Source organism: Molossus molossus, unplaced genomic scaffold (assembly GCF_014108415.1).
Source record: "Molossus molossus isolate mMolMol1 unplaced genomic scaffold, mMolMol1.p scaffold_m16_p_14, whole genome shotgun sequence".
In the NCBI taxonomy this organism is placed as follows: Eukaryota; Metazoa; Chordata; class Mammalia; order Chiroptera; family Molossidae; genus Molossus; species Molossus molossus.
The window spans coordinates 49447282-49463079 of record NW_023425349.1 but is presented as its reverse complement, the minus strand read 5'-3'; the positions used below and the strand labels follow the sequence as shown (position 1 = coordinate 49463079).

Sequence of the window (15798 nt, the reverse complement as noted above, 5' to 3'; positions counted from 1 at the left end):
CTGACTTAAGGTGCTATTGAAGAAAACCCTGCACGTGCCAAGGAGCAGAATGAAATCATGGACACATCCTGCTGGAACAAATGAGACAGTATAACAAAGACCCCTTTATGATGGTCTATTAACAAAAAAAGAGCTAAACTAGCTGTTCTGGAGTGCCAGCCTCACCAGGGTGAGAGGGAATCGGGACTATAATGTGCTCTGAAGGGAGTGGGAATCTTTTGTTTGAGGCTGCAACCATCTGATACTTCATTGTTTCAGGGTGAGAAAGGTTGTTCCTTAAAAGGCTGGCTAGGCCTTTTGTGGGAGATAATGTGTCACCAGATGTACCCGCAATAAAATAAAAGGCAGGGAGAGGCTAAATGAAGTCACTATCCCACTGGGAATCATTTGTGTTTTCACATTCACAAAATAGTCTCCTCCCATGAAAATTCAGATGGTGCCTACCCCAAATTAAAACGGTCAATCAATCAAAAATAATTATGGTTGGGTTTCCCCCATGACCCTTCTGCAAAACTGTTTTTCCTATATACATATGCTGAACCCATTAGTTCTATTTTACTGAAAAACATATAAATGCATGAGCAGCAAATACTTCCCTTTTCTAAAAAGTAATGCATTTCTCACTGTTTATGCCTGGTTTTCTCTAAAGCTGGGATGGCATCCCAAGGCCACAACCTCCTCTCTGAAGAGTGTAGGGTTGCTCCCAATCATGTGGCATCTAATGAGCTGCACATCAGTGATTCTTATTTATCAATGGCCTCTTATTACAACGAAGATACGGGAGCACCTCTTTTTTGCGACATGCTTCGAAGACCAAGCTGAGGTGAAGAGGGAACATGCAAAGCAATTCCTAAGATATCTGGAAAACGTGAGAGTAGAATCTGCCTACCGGTGATGAAGAGGCCTGACATGGATAACTGGGGAACTGGACTACAAGCTAGAGTCTGCTCTAGAGTTAGAGAACAAGTTAACCAACCTCCTGCTAGACCTGAAGACCACAGCTTCTGCCAACAAGGAAACTGATCTCTTACGCTTCACGGGAAAGTTCCTGGTCAAACAGAAGAGGAACACGGGCTACTTGGAACACCAGCTTGTTTATCACAAGGGAGCAGAAAAGCAGGCCCAAGAGGAAAACCCATTTAAAAAGCCTGCTCAAGTGTCAGGTAAAAAGAGACATAACGTCTGAAGGCAACAAAGCAAGTTTTCCCATTGTAGTAGGTCCCAAATCAGCTACTTAAGAATCTTAATCTCCATTTGAAAGAAGACTGCTTTCCTTCATTGGTGCCTGTACAAATAAATCTGTTCTTGCGTTACAAAAAATAAATAAAAAGTAATACATTTCTTATTATCAAAAAAAATCCTATTTTATGCAAATATCCTCAATGTATTATGACCTTTAAAGATATAAGTTTCAGAGACAGTGCTTTAGAATTTCACTTTACATTCGTGAGTTTACATTAGGAATAGTATTATGAACCAATTACTTTAAAATATATTGATTGCGAGTTATAGGTTTTAATTATTCATGGAGAAAAACTGACAGTTCACTCATTCAGTAAGCAATCGTGAGCGCTTGTGGTCATTAGAAGACTGTGGTGGAACCTGGAAAGGGAGAAGCACAAGATTAACAGCAACCTCAGGAAATGCGATTTCTAATTTCACTTTGAAATCACTTGACTGAGGGCAGAGTGAAACTAACCAAGGAAATACTGTGAAAATGGGGTTGGGATCCCAGGATATCTCAACAATGACTGGTTAATCCATAAGGTTCTTAGAATTTGTATAAGTCTGAGCTTGGGATCCTGAGAACAAAGTCAGACCCTAACAAAGGAAAGAGGATGAACCGTTGCCTCTGGCTTTTGAGACTCCAAGGAAAGTACTAATTAGGTGTCATTTTAAAATTTTTACTACAGACCAATGTTTTTACTTAATAAACTGTAAATCTGTTTATATTACCTGTCATTTCTAGTGGGAAATATAGTATATAGAAGGAACATATCCATATTTAATGACATATTTTAGGAGCTATTACAGCCTGTGCTAAACCCCTAAACACAATCCAAAATGGGGGATAAGCCAAGTCATTCATACTGAATTTGAAAATAAATTCCACAAAGGTTTTGAAGCACAATTTTTGATATTTTGATGCTCCTTTAAAGAGTTATCTTATGAGTATGTATTTACTGTGAATGATAAAAAGTAGTCGCCCAAAAGGCTTGGTAATAATGAATTTAAAAATAAGATCAGCCCTGGTCGGTTTGGCTCAGCAGTTGGAGCAACGGCCTGCGGTCCCAAGAGACCCGGGTTCAGTTCCCGCTAGGGGCATGTACCAAAAAAAGGGCAGGGACATCTTACTTTTCTTAGTATTCTCACAGGCCCTGATACATAGTAGGTACTCAATAAATGCTCGTTGAACTTAGATGGATCTTTCTTTCTCTCTCTCTCTCTCTCTCTCTCACACAAACACACACACACACACACACACAGGAATTTCCCACTTAATCCTTCTTCAACATCCTTGAGGCTCTGAAAAATTTGTCTAACATCTCCATATCGGTTGCCCTGACTTGGGAAAAATTAAGAACATTTACTACTTCAGGCAAAAAGTCAACATATTAATTTTTACAAAATACAATCCTAGTATGCAGTCTAAGGGGTAAAGGGTATTATTAACAACCGCAAATAGGAATTCTAGAGATGAAGAGCAACAAGCTACCTAGACAAGCTTAACCTTTCACAACATTTGGTAATAGTTTTAACACCATGAAATGCAGTAGGCACCCAGGAAAAAGGAAATGTTCCATTCCACTTTATATTATTATGCTGACAGCCAACAAATGCTGTGATCAAAGGAAAAGTCTTCTCAATACAGAGATAGCAGCAGTGACTCAAAACCAATAAGAGCTCTTTAAAAGATGAGTTTTCATGTTCTAACTGCTGAGATCCTAATACAGAAGGCACATTCACTTCCATTCATGCTTAGCACTTACACACAGTGGTTGAGGACACTTGTCCTGTAGGCCATATGATATGCTCCATCCCCCAAATCACCCAGCCCCTCCAAACCAACCCAGTAGGGGTTCCACTGCCTGTGTGCCCTGTATATTGGCCCCACCATACTGAACACCTAATGAAAAGGCAATGATTTTGACTCATGTAAGCTCTTTTAAATCCTGCCTACACTTGTTAGGAGAACATATTTTTTTAATGAAAAATCCAGGCTTGCAAGAATAGTCAAGAAGCTGGCATGATCTCATCAAGTGTTTTTCTTCTTTGATCAAGGACATAATTTTAAAACAGTATCCAACCTACAGTTCCACAAGTTACAGGGTTTTTTTATAAGAGTTTCAGTACAACTATCCAATCTTTTATTAAAATCTTAGTAGATCTTTATAAAACATTGACTCATATGCTCATCATGGCAAAAAGTAAAACATGCCAGGAAAGAGAGGTATTCATGAATTATTATGAAAACAAATCAGAGATGTTTATAATTATTAGTAATTATGACCTAATAAAAGTTTTAACCAGCTCCTCATGGCCTTGAACTTCCAATGAATGGTTTAAACTTCCAATCTCCTATTTCAGGAGAAAAACAACAGATAATAACATCAAGATGATTTTCAGGTCTGGGGGTTTTTTTTAGAAGGGGCAGGTATGATGTTTCATTTAGTTTTTTTTAGATTCAAATTATGTCTGCAGTTATAGATAAACAATGGGCTCAATGCCTCAATCATACAAAACTTCAGTAAGGAATAAACTTAAAAAGTAAACTTTTATGCCCTTTAACTTCTCAAATTGTCAAATAAATATTTAAGTGTCATCAATATTCTCATGAAGATTGTGTATTTAAATATATAGTATAGCCCAACCGGTGTAGCTCAGTGGTTTAGCACTGACCCATGCACCAAGAGGTTGCCGGTTCAATTCCCGGTGAGGGCACATGCCCAGGTTGTGGGCCCGATCCCCAGTGGGGGACACGCGGGAGAAGCCAATCAATGTTCTCTCTCATCGATGTTTCTCTCTCTCTCCCTTCCTCTCTCTCTCTCAAATCAATTTTTAAAAATTTAAATACATAAATTCTTCTGAAACAAAGAGTTTTGGGGGGAATCCTTTTACATATTGTTTAGAGGAATATATTTTATTACATATTCTATTCCCAAAACATACAGTATAAAAGACATTTTTCTACAACCACTGCAAAAGAATGCCTATAGCTATTTTAGAGAAAACAGACAGGGAGTGGGGGGAAAATAAGTTCCCTTTGATTCAGAGATGTGTTTGGTGTTGTGTAAGCACAGTCCCCAAGAATCGAATACCCTGCGCTGTCTGGACAGAACAGCGCCTTCACACTGTTGCACGAGACACATTCTCCACGATTACCTAGACTTCATCCTTCTCCTAGCCCTTTTGTCTTTTTCTTTCAACTCTTAAAGTCAAGATGCGTCACTACCACCTGCAGTCATCTGGCACGCCCCCATGAAAGAAGACACTTTGCACAGTTAGTTTACTTACACCGATCCTGGCTCACTTTTCCTACGCGGACAGCACCCAGGGCAACGCTGAGTGGGAGAAGGGAATGCACCAACCTTTCATCAACCTTTCATCACAAACCTCTCCCCGTGAAGTGAAAGCTAAAGGACTCAGAAACTTTCATTCCATTCCCCTACCTTTTCTCCACTTGGTCAATTTAGACATATATGATGAATGATATTCCCCCAAACTAAGCTATTATTATATACAAACACCAAGACTTCTAGTGGGTACCATGTATTGTTCACATCATCTCCTCCCTCAAAAGGAAACAATTCTCCCAATATGTACTAACTCTATTAGAATATAATACAGAGAAATTATAAGGAATATTTCAAACATAGATTCCTAAAAAGACTTTATTTGCTAGGGACCTGGAAAGTATCATCCTAAGTGAAACAAGCCAAACAGAGAAAGACAAATTTCATATGATCTCACTGATTTGTGGAATATAATGAACATAACAGTTTGAGGAATGGGGTAGTCCCAGAGACGCAGAAGCGGGGTACAGACTGACAATCCCCTAAGGAGTGGGGAGGTGGGGGAGGGATGAACCACAGAACTTATACGCATGTATGCATGAACAGTGACATGGACAACAATCTGGGGAAGGGGCAGGGAGGGAAGGGGGAGGGGGAAATCAGTGGGGGAAAAAAGGAGAATCATCTGTAACAAAAATTAATCAATAAAAAAAAAAAAAGACTTTATTTGCTAAAAAAAAAATGGGGGTCCTCTAAGCATTTGAGTTGGAATAAGTATGTGAGTTAGAATAAGTATTATCTGAAGTTAGAAGATACTATTTTTTTCCTGCTTAGAAATTCACTTTTTAATTAAGCTATAGTGTACACTTTGCTAGAAAACTATTGTCAAGAAATAGTAAATCCCTGGAAAACAAAAACCAACTGAAAATACTAAGAGTTTGCTTATGTTGAAAACAATGGAACAAATACTTATGGATCTGTATTTAAGGATCTGAATTCAGATCAGCAAATTAGCTACAATCAGAAAGCAGATATATCCTTAGCAAATTATTTTGGAATCTCCTGTTAAAATATGGACCTCTCAAAACAAGAGTCTTTATGTATAATATCTAACGCCCAAAGTAAATCAAGTAAACATTTGCTCGTTTTTAAAGTTAAATAAGTGAGCTTTAAGAAATGTTAATTTATTCCTCTCATTTATCCAAGGTACATGAGGCAGATGTCTAATTTCTCTGCCACCAAATAACTCATTAATCCTGTCTTTTTTTTTTAAATCTGTTAAGCATGTCCATGAAAAGCAATGCTTGACCCCAAAGCCACGATGGCGGATGAGGCAAAGAGGCAGGAGAACATTATCAAGGGCAACAAAGAGAAGCCGAAGGGAAAAACATACAGATCTACCGACCAACATGGTGACAATCTACAGAAAGGATGATCATTCAGAATATCTAACGCGCATTCCCAATCAAGGACAAACATTTTTAAACAGGCCGTGGACCTCTGGGTGGAAGGACTAAAGGATAAAGCTGGAGGACGATTGTTTTTCAACTTGGAAAACTGAAGAAAGAAGAGGGTTGTGTTACCTACCCGTCTTCTGCTTTTCCTTTGTTTCCTTTTTTCCAATTATTATTCCTCGGTTCCCTTTTTCCCCTTAATTCTTTCCTTTGAAAAGCCGTTGTTTTCTCTTCTCCCTCCTAGTTCTCCTTCGAGCATCCCCCCTTGCCTTTGCCCCATGGTGGGAGGGCACAGCAGAAAGGCTCCCAACCTGCTGACAGTGACGGATGGCTGTGGACGGCTGTGCGGCACACACAATGGCAGGCCCAGGCATGTCATCGGCCTTGCAGCTGGCCTTCGAAAGAAAGAACCAAAACCAAAGTCTGACCGGAGGGAGGCTGATTTAATTAAGGTTACAGCAAAGGGCAGAGCTGCCTGTGGGCTGAATTCTCTGCCAAGCGCCAGGCACAAAGCTTTAAAATACTTCTCAAGAAGAAAGATCCAAGACAGTTATGTTGGTAGAATGTTAAAAGGTAAGGAGGGGAAAAAACAAAGATGTGTTTGATAATTAGGCACAGACGTACCAAAGGTTCATGATCTACTGATACACAAACATCAAAATGCAGGGACAATAGGAAGCCTATAATGAGTATGTTTTGACATGCCTTTCAAACTAAGAAATATCCCAGACGAAGAAGGAGATGTGCAGACTGAAGTGATCCAGAGCTACACGATCGAGGATCAAAGCAAAGTTTCTATTAATGGCAGGGCCAGGATCAGAACTCAAGTGCGCTGTTTCTCATATCTTCAACACATAGCCCATTTTAAATACAGTCTTCACCACTAAGGGTCAAGTCTTGCCAAACCAGGAACACATTCGGGTTTGAGCATCTCTTAGGAGACAGGGACTTTGCTAGATGATGGGGCCCTAGTGATGCAAAAAAATGTACATGTCTCCCTTCAACTAACTCGAAGGCCAGTGTTGACAGGGGTCAGGATATGATGAGCAAGTAATTACCATGCATGTTGGGGCAAAGACACTGGGCTAGTGAAGAGCCTGCATTTATTAAATCCCTACAAATGGAATCATGTTTCAAGTTTTAAGAGCCTTGGCAAATTTACCTACCCAAATGAATATAATCAGACGACTGCTAATAGCTTCCTTACTTTGTGTGTGTGAACTAAAATCTACCACTGAACTCTGCCACTAAAATGACAACAGACGGCCCAGCAATGACCAGTCTGGAGGAAACAACAGCCTCATGAAGACTCGTATTCTCTGGAAGGCTGGCAGGCAGAGTCACCTGCAAATGAGTTCCAAGACAAAATACAAAATAGTCGGTCACAGTTCCTGCCTTCCTTGGGCATGTGAAACCCAAAGGGACCATATTATACCTCCTCTATGTTCCTCAAAATTCAAGGGTGCCAGAGGGAAAAAAGGCAGGATCCCCAGTGAATGAGCAATTCTCAGCATGGCTAACCAGGGAGAGAAGCCAGTCAGGAGAACAGGTGAAAAGGGGCTGCGAGATGAGCCACATGCACAAACAGGGAACCAGAAGAAATGCTTTAAGGTTAAAGCCATTCTCAGATGACATGGAAACCAGGCAGCTGGAGAAAGTTATACATGTGCTGACCATGCAATGCGAAGGCTGGTCACATGGTAAAAACAGGCAGCGTCTAAATCAGCGTAGGCACTTGGAAAAGCAGCAATTACATTAATCAAAAGATGTCATTAACAACGCTGAAAAGACTGTTCATCTCTTGTTCGAGCTTTTCAGATATACCTTCAAACACAGCCTAGTCCTTACCAGAGTCTGTCTGTGACTATGCCAAGGATGGCTGGGGAATGGTTATCATGAAACACCTATTAAACAATTAAAGCCACATCTTTTGCATTAATGACGTATATTTTTAAATCCTCATATAAAATTTATTTTTAATAGTGGTGGCACTGATGATATTAAAAAACAATGTAATGTGGGTTTTTTTTGTTTTTTTTTTTATCACAATAAGCAAACCAAATAGTGACTCATTTTCCTCATTCCTCCAGAAAAAGAAATCAGGCATTTGTCCTTGTGCTAAACTTAATCTTTCTAATCCCTAAAATGTTAATGATTGGTTTCTAACCTCATTGCATGTGAAGAAACTAGTCAACTCTTCAGGAAAGTGAGTCACTATTAGTAGAGACCAATTATGACCACAGAAAGCTTGCAGCCTCCAAGTGCAATCCAATAATTAGGCAAGAGCCCCCAAATCAATAACAATTTCACTCTTTGGAGAAACTCAGTAATCAGACATGACCAGGACATCTCCTTTGTGGTGGATATTCATACGTTTTAAGATACATCAAACGCAGAGTCAAGGACAATTCTTTTCTCAGCAGCTCAGTAGAAATGGTCTTAAATTGTGAGCCTTGAAGGAAACAAAGTTCCCAACACATTTCTATGAAGCGTTAAAGACACTTTTTTTTTTTTTATCCTCACCCAAGGACATTTTTCCATTTTTTACTCAGATAGAGCGGGAAGGAGAGAGAGGAAGAGAGAGAAACATCTATGAAAAGGGACACATCGAGTGGCCACCACCCACACGACCCAACCAGGGCCGAGGACAAACTGCAGCCAAGGTACATGCCCTTAGCGGGAACCGAACCCGGGTCTCTGTGGACCGCAGGCTGACCCTCTAACCGCTGAGCCAAACCAGCCAGGGCTAAAGCCACTTTTTAAAAACATATTAAAGCTAAGATGACCACGGCTCTCCTAGGCAAACGTTTCATAACACAAAATCCAATCAAATGTGGCCTGATTTTTACTTCTTGTCCAAACTAAATGGAGCCCTGATAAAATAAATGTGAGATGTGTATCCCCTGTCACCCTATTATGAAAAAATGTCTTGTTACAAATCCAGTTAAAAGGTTATTCTAGTATTAACAATTTCATAATTAATTTATATATTTTTGTTACAGAGGTTTCTCTTTTTTCCCCCACTGATTCCCCTCTCCCCCCCTTCCCGCCCTGTCCCCAGCTTTGTTGTCCATGTCCAACCGAACTGCCATTTGACCCAGTGATTCCCACTTCCAGGAATATACCCTAAGAAGCCTGAAACACCAATCAGAAAGAATATATGTACCCCCATGTTCGTAGTATTAACAATTTCAAAGCAGACTTACCTACTAGATCAAAGGACTGACTTGCTGGGAGAGAGCAGTTCTGTGTTTTAAGTGGCAGACAGCTTCCGAGTCTGTTTCACTTTTTTTTCCCGGGGACAATGTAATAAAGACCCTATGCCCCATTCATCTTTATATTGCTCACAGCAACCAGTACACTGCCTTGCACGTCGCAGGAATGCAATAAAATATTTGCTAAACATCATTCCTGACAACCAACATTAAAGGCTTCCCGAAGCAAGTACAGGGAAAAGAAAAGAACATGCCAACAGATTGTTATATGCTTTTACCCTATGATTCATAGCACAAATCTGAATAATGTTTCCAGGAACTTGCTTCTTTTAAAAAAAAAAAGTGTACTTCTACAACATTTGAAATTTCTTTACTATTTATAGAAAATAAATGCAAGTAAAGCTATCATTATTTTTACATTTAGTTTCTTTTTTGACAGAAATTTATTACACACAACATCACCCAATTATATCCACCATATCATCTGTAAATTCTCCCAAACAAAAAAGAAGTTATAGTGTCTGCCTTAAAATTGGGTGTAATAAGTTTCCAAGCCCAAATGCAAATTATTTCACCATTAAAACATTAAAATAACTAAACTGCTAACAAAACCAAATAGTAACAAATTAAGAGTACATTGGAAGAAAAAGAATGCTGACTAGAAATAGGGACAAAGGAGTTCTTGTCCCTGTGCAGCCATTAATTTACTATATGACCTTACCTAATTAGTTAGCCTCTCTGGGTCTCAACTTCCTCATTTTAGTATTATTTTTAAGGACCTTTAAAACTACATGCTAAGATTCAGCATGTGTAGCACTTACTTGAAACTGATGTACATTCCTACTGCCCTCCCCTCAAAAAAGTAACATTTAACATAACAGTTTTAAATATCTGAGTATGGATTTCTATCAAAGGCCATTTATTAAAATGTCACATGAGCTTCAGTCTACTTCACAACAAGAATTAAGGCAAGTATATTAAAGCAAGTATAGTAAATGCTTAAAGATTCAAGTTTCACTGAGACAGCAGCTGCTGTTATTAAGAGAACAGTCTTGAACAGTGTAGTTGAAAATTACATCTCTTTACAAATGGAGAAAACTAGTTAAGCTAGGGTGATTTTTTTAAATTTATTTTTCAGTTACAGTTGACATACAATATTATATTGGTTTCAGGTGTACAGCATAGTGATTAGATATTTATGTACCTGATGAGGCGATCACCCTGATAAGTAAGTCTAGCACCCATCTAGCAGGGGTGGTTTTTATGTTCTCAACAATCGAGATGTATAGCTTTCCTTTCCTTTTCTATATTCATCTTGTTAGGACAGAGGAAAGCAGAAGGGCTAGCTTGACTTGAGAGGGGGTGAAGATGAAGGAATTATAAAACAGACCCAGACAAGCCGCTCTCAATTGATGTACATGCTATACGAGACAGCCCATCCTTCTAATTAGTGCTCACAACCCCAAAACCATAAAAAGATTTTCAGTGGCTGGGTTGCCTGAACAAGTGAGGAATGCCATGTGACAATGGCTAACCTGAAGTCTGAAGACTTGCACTATTCAGAAAAAAATAGAGCCGGTGACTGAGATCCATTAGACTAAATTAAATTATCATTTGTATCTATTTATAGCTTTAAAAAGAACATATTTTGAAAGTACCTTTTGATACCAGAAGACACTAGCTTGTATGGTACTTTATCATATACACAGCATATCAAATCTAAGTAAATCCTCAAAGAATTCCACAAAGTATTTTAAACTCATCTTACATATGAAGAAGCAAAGTATGATGAATTAGGGGCTTTGCCCAATAGCAAAAGGTTAGCAATTATCAGAGCCTTGCAGTAAACTCAGTTCTGATTTAAAGTCCTCCGATCTTTACATTTCAAAATGGTACCTTTGATATGAGTTTTCAGTCCCTACTATTTGGTCTGATTTAGGAAATTTTATTTTTCACTAAATTGCTCTGTCTTCCCCTCCAAAAATATCTGGTCCTCCTTCGGGTTCTTAAAGTATTCTATGCGTAATTCTCCAAACACAAACTTGGGCCTTCTCATTGTTCCTTTCCCTTCCTCCAGGCTAGGTTCATTTCTTCAATAGCAGAGATTGTCTTATCTTCCTTTATAGATAGAAGCCACCACACATTATAGTCACTCCCTGTGACCTCCCTAGCTTGACCCCTCCATCTAACTCCCTCTCCTAAACAACACGCACAGAGCTGGTTGGCAGTTTGCTTCCACAGAGCCTGACACACAATAGGTGATTAATAATTGTTAGTTAACTGGATGGTGGAGGATGCAATACGTGTATTTTACAGCACATGACAAGGTACACATTTACATACAGCATCCCATGTGAGTCTTAAACTGTGAATTTGATAGTGATCATTTAAATTCTCTTTAGTGTAGTTCACTACATCATCATTCTCAATTTCAGAAATTTGCCCAGATGTGAATAGCTAGTAAATAGCAACATTTCAAATGCAGTGTGGCCCACAACTACTCTGCTCTCTTGCTTCTGTCTTCTATTTCCAAGGTAGCAGTTTGAGAACAGGCTGGATTTGGTCTATTAGAACAAGAATGAGGTGTTGTCTCATTCTGGTTTCCACTTGTGAAATCTGAGACTTCTGAAAATCTGTGGGTTACAGGCTAGATCAATAAGGGAGACTTTATTAAATTACTTGTCACAAAGGAAATCACGTAAGATTTCAACTTCCCTGTCCACACACAGAGTGACCAGTCTTCAGCTTGCTGGCTCAGAGCTGTTCAAGTAGAACAGGTGATGACTAAGAATTCACTTCTAACCTCAATTTGCTAAGCCTGTAAACACACACTCATCAGATAAAAATATCAGGGGGACTGACTTGAAAGCCAGAAGACTGACTTCCCAATTTCACTCCCACACGTCCTGTAGTGCAGATACACAGAGAGCTGAGGGGAGTGATTCTAATGTTAAGCACCAAAAGGTGTTACCCAATGTTTACTAAGCAGAGGAAGTGCCTACTGCACTTTCTTCAGCTTTGCCCAGAATTGCAAACTCAAAAGAGCCCTTTGAATAGCCAATCAAAGGCACACAACCAGAGTATGATGCCCAGAACAAGTTGGAAAACAGCAAGTTTCCTTGAAGGGTCAAACAAACAGTAATAGCTCCATTACAGCCAACCAAAGAAACTCAAGGCTAAATATTTTAAATGTGTTTGTTTTTAACACTTACCATTTCCAACAGGTATGCCTGGATGCCCTGAGGATTCAGGCCTCCCTCAGCTTAGGTGAAAACTTTCCCTATTCCCCTTTGTCTAAATTATTTTCACTCTATTCTGGTTGGAGCTCAGGAAGACAACATCTGTACGCGCTCAACACGTGCAATTATGCAACATCAACTTGCATTGTCACATTGGAGCAAGGAGGGTGAACACAGGCCAGTGAGTGGCTCCTATGCTGAATAAAAGTTCTTCAAATAATTATGCATTCTATTCTTAACCCCTACTGCTGATGAAAGGAGACATAGCAAAGTCTGTTTTCCTAACCTTACAGGGAGAATTTAAGTGAGCGGTTTCCGCTCTACAGCGAGGTCTGGTGACACCAACCCTCAGGAGAGGGCATCCAGGGATGTCAGGCCCTAGGTTTTACTGCAAGGGATGTAGCAACCAGCATTAACTGCTCATTTTGGGGTCTTCACGGTTCCCTCTCCCTTGCCAAGACCTCACAACTCTGCGTTGGGAACCTGGAATTGGGATCCAGTGCTAAACTGCACAGGATTTTAAAGCTTCCCCTTACTTTAACTAACAGAAAGCGAGGTGGGGGCGGGGGCCCACCAACCGCGGGGAATAGTTAAGAGACAAAGATCACCCCAAAGGCAAACGCGCGCGCGCACTGAAGCCGAGACTCTGCAACACACATTCCATCAACCTTTCACTGTAGTCGGCTTCCTGTGGGGCTTATTCCCCCAGCCCAGCCCTCTCCAGAAAGTTTGAGGCTGTTCACAGACTTTCAAAGGTCCATTGTTTCCTTCCCCGTAAAAGTAATGAAAAGAGAGGGAGAAAAAGAAATCACAGACCAAGGTTCCCAAAGACCCTTTCTTATGGTGAGGATCTACTCCGGGGTAGTCTTGTTACTCCTAATCCAAAGAGGGGAAAGGCGGCACGGGGGTAGGGGGAAGGGTGCTGCGGTGGGGGGCGGGAGAACGTTTTCCATTTCAGCAGAAATGCCCAAATGCCAAGCCGCCGGGAGCAGAGAAGGTGCGGGGGGCGGGGAGGAACGCGCTTGGTGTTCTCACAGTGGCCCCCTGGGGTCAGCAAGGGAGGCGGGGCGGGGGGCGGGTGACCCCATCTCTTCTTACCTTTCCCTCCCCCGCTTAGCGTCGGCTAATTCAGGTGCCTATACAGCGGTCCAAAGAGACGGAGCCGAGCTCTTGGCGACCTCGGGTCCGGATCTCCTCTCCATGGCCAGGGAGCCCCTGGAGCCCCTGTGCCTTCCGCCGCCGCCGCTGCTCTTTTAGGCAACTCGCAGCCGCAGCCGCAGCCTGGAGGTGAAACTCTCTCCTCCGGAGTGACGCGCACTTCCCTCCGCCTCCTCCTCTTCCAGCCCCGCGCCTCGGGGGCTGGGGGCCTCGGCTCGCTCTCTCCCGGAGCAGCCGCTCGGCTTTCCTGCTCCTTCCCCTCGGGGAGGAAGAGGAGGAGAATCGCGGCCCGGACTGCGCGGGCCGGAGCGTCCCCGCGACAATGGGGAGGAGGCGGCGGCGGCCCCCGGCAGAGTGGGTTCTCGGGAGTCGCGCTTGTCCCTGGTCGGCGGGCGCCGCGGCTCGCTAGGGTCGCGCTCAGCCTCCGCCGGCCAGACAAGCGATCCGGCTCTCCGGGGCCGAAGGTTGCAGATTGGGCGGGCGCGCAGGCAAGACGGAGGAGGTGGGGGGAGAGGCGGAGCCTGCGGCCGGAGGAGGCGGTGGCTGCGCAGGGCTCCTCCCGCCACACCGGCTCCGAGCGAGCTGCGGGTGCCGGCGCGCGGAGCCTGTCGCTGCGGCTCGGAGGAACCTTACTGCCCAGCGCACGGCCGCCGGAGCGGGGTTCCCAACCAGCGCCCGGGCTGCGGCCGCAAGCTCTCGCCCTGCCGCTCCTCGCGCAGCCGGCCTGGCTGAGTCCGACCCTGCGCCCTCATCACCTGTCGGCTGAGCCTGACACGGTTCCATCACCCCTCGGCTGAGCTGGACACCGTACCTTCATCGCTCCCGTCTGAGCCTAACTCTGCGCCCCATCATCCCCGAGGGGGATCCCACAACTCCCGCCACCGCACCACGGCCGCCCCCACCTGGCCAACAACGGACTCTGGGTTCTTGGCCCTTTCGGAAGAACCAGCCAGCCTTCGGGTCAGGACAGCCTTCTGGCAGCTCTGAATCGCCCCACACTCCGCTCTAAAGTCAGAATAAATATATCTACATCTCCCCACGCCCCCTGCCCCCGCCACTCTGGAATGGCTGCCGCTTGCGGGTGTGGCGCCGAAAGCCACTCCCCGGCGCACCCCAGTGTCTGGGTACCTCTGTATGAAGGCCCCCACCGGGGTTGGAGTAGCCCAGCCACCACCACCACGACCCTCGCTGGAGCTGCTCTCACGAAGGAAAAGCTTTGGCTCCAGCTGAGGGCGAGGACCAGGCTTGATCAGTCAGACCCACGAGGTTCAGAGCTAGTGACAGCAGCCGGATTGCCAAATCCGGGCTGTCATCATCCTCTATTTAATTCGGAATTGGAGGTTTTCCCGTTAGGAAACTCTTTTAGTGAGTACTGTACAGATAGGATTGTTCCGTTTTCAGAATTGCTTTTTTTTTTTCTTCCTATTTTCTTCTTTCTTTTAATGAAAACTCAGTCATGTAGCCATGACACACCCAGCAGGCGGGAAGGGGAATTTCCTATTTCCAGCATTTTGGTTCAGGACTTCGTAGGAATTCGTATTTCTAAATCTTAGCTGATTTAGCTGGGTATTTTGAACATTTGGATTCCCAGAACTCGCACCTACTGAATCAGAGGGGCCTAGAATACTAAATTTGAGAAACAGCTAGATAACATCCTTGAATTAATTAAAGCCTTGGAAAGATGCCTGCAAAATAGCAACACTGTTCAGTGCTGAGACCTTAAAGTAACTCCCAACTTTGGGAGGCATGTCCCTTCTGGAAGAGGGAGAAAATTTCATTAAAAAATGAGGCAGGTGGACCCTGGCCTGTGTGGCTCAGTTGGATGGAGCTTCCCCTGCGCCAAAAGGTTGCCGGTTGGCTTCCCAGTCAAGGCACATACCTAGGTTGCCGATTCCATCCTGGTTGGACCCATGTGGGAGGCAACCAATCCATGTTTCTCTCTCACTTCAATGTTTCTCTCTCTCTCCTTTTCCCTCTCCCTAAAATCAATAAACATATCAGATGAGGGTTTAAAATAATAATAATAAGGCAGATGGTTTTGAATGACAAACTACAAAGGAAAAAGGACGATTTTAGTGGTTCAATGGTGAAATGTTTAGGACCATGCCTTATAAAGACAGGACAGGAATTGTGTCACCCTGCACAGCAGGCTGAAAAGTAGCCCCCCAAAGATATCAGATCTTAGAACCTGGCAATATTCCCTTATATGAAAACAGGG

The 15798-nt window shown here is 42.8% G+C and overlaps 1 protein-coding gene across 1 annotated transcript in view; it reads right to left on the bottom strand.

Moving 5' to 3' along the window:
• The window catches only part of CEMIP2 (cell migration inducing hyaluronidase 2), a 75451-nt gene extending 61546 nt beyond the window's left edge, over positions 1–13905 (bottom strand). Inside the window, exon 1 of the mRNA XM_036260588.1 lies at positions 13521–13905. The gene's annotated coding sequence lies outside the window, so the exon portion shown is untranslated. The remainder of the gene's footprint in view (positions 1–13520) is intronic.
• Between the last annotated feature and the right edge of the window lie 1893 nt (positions 13906–15798).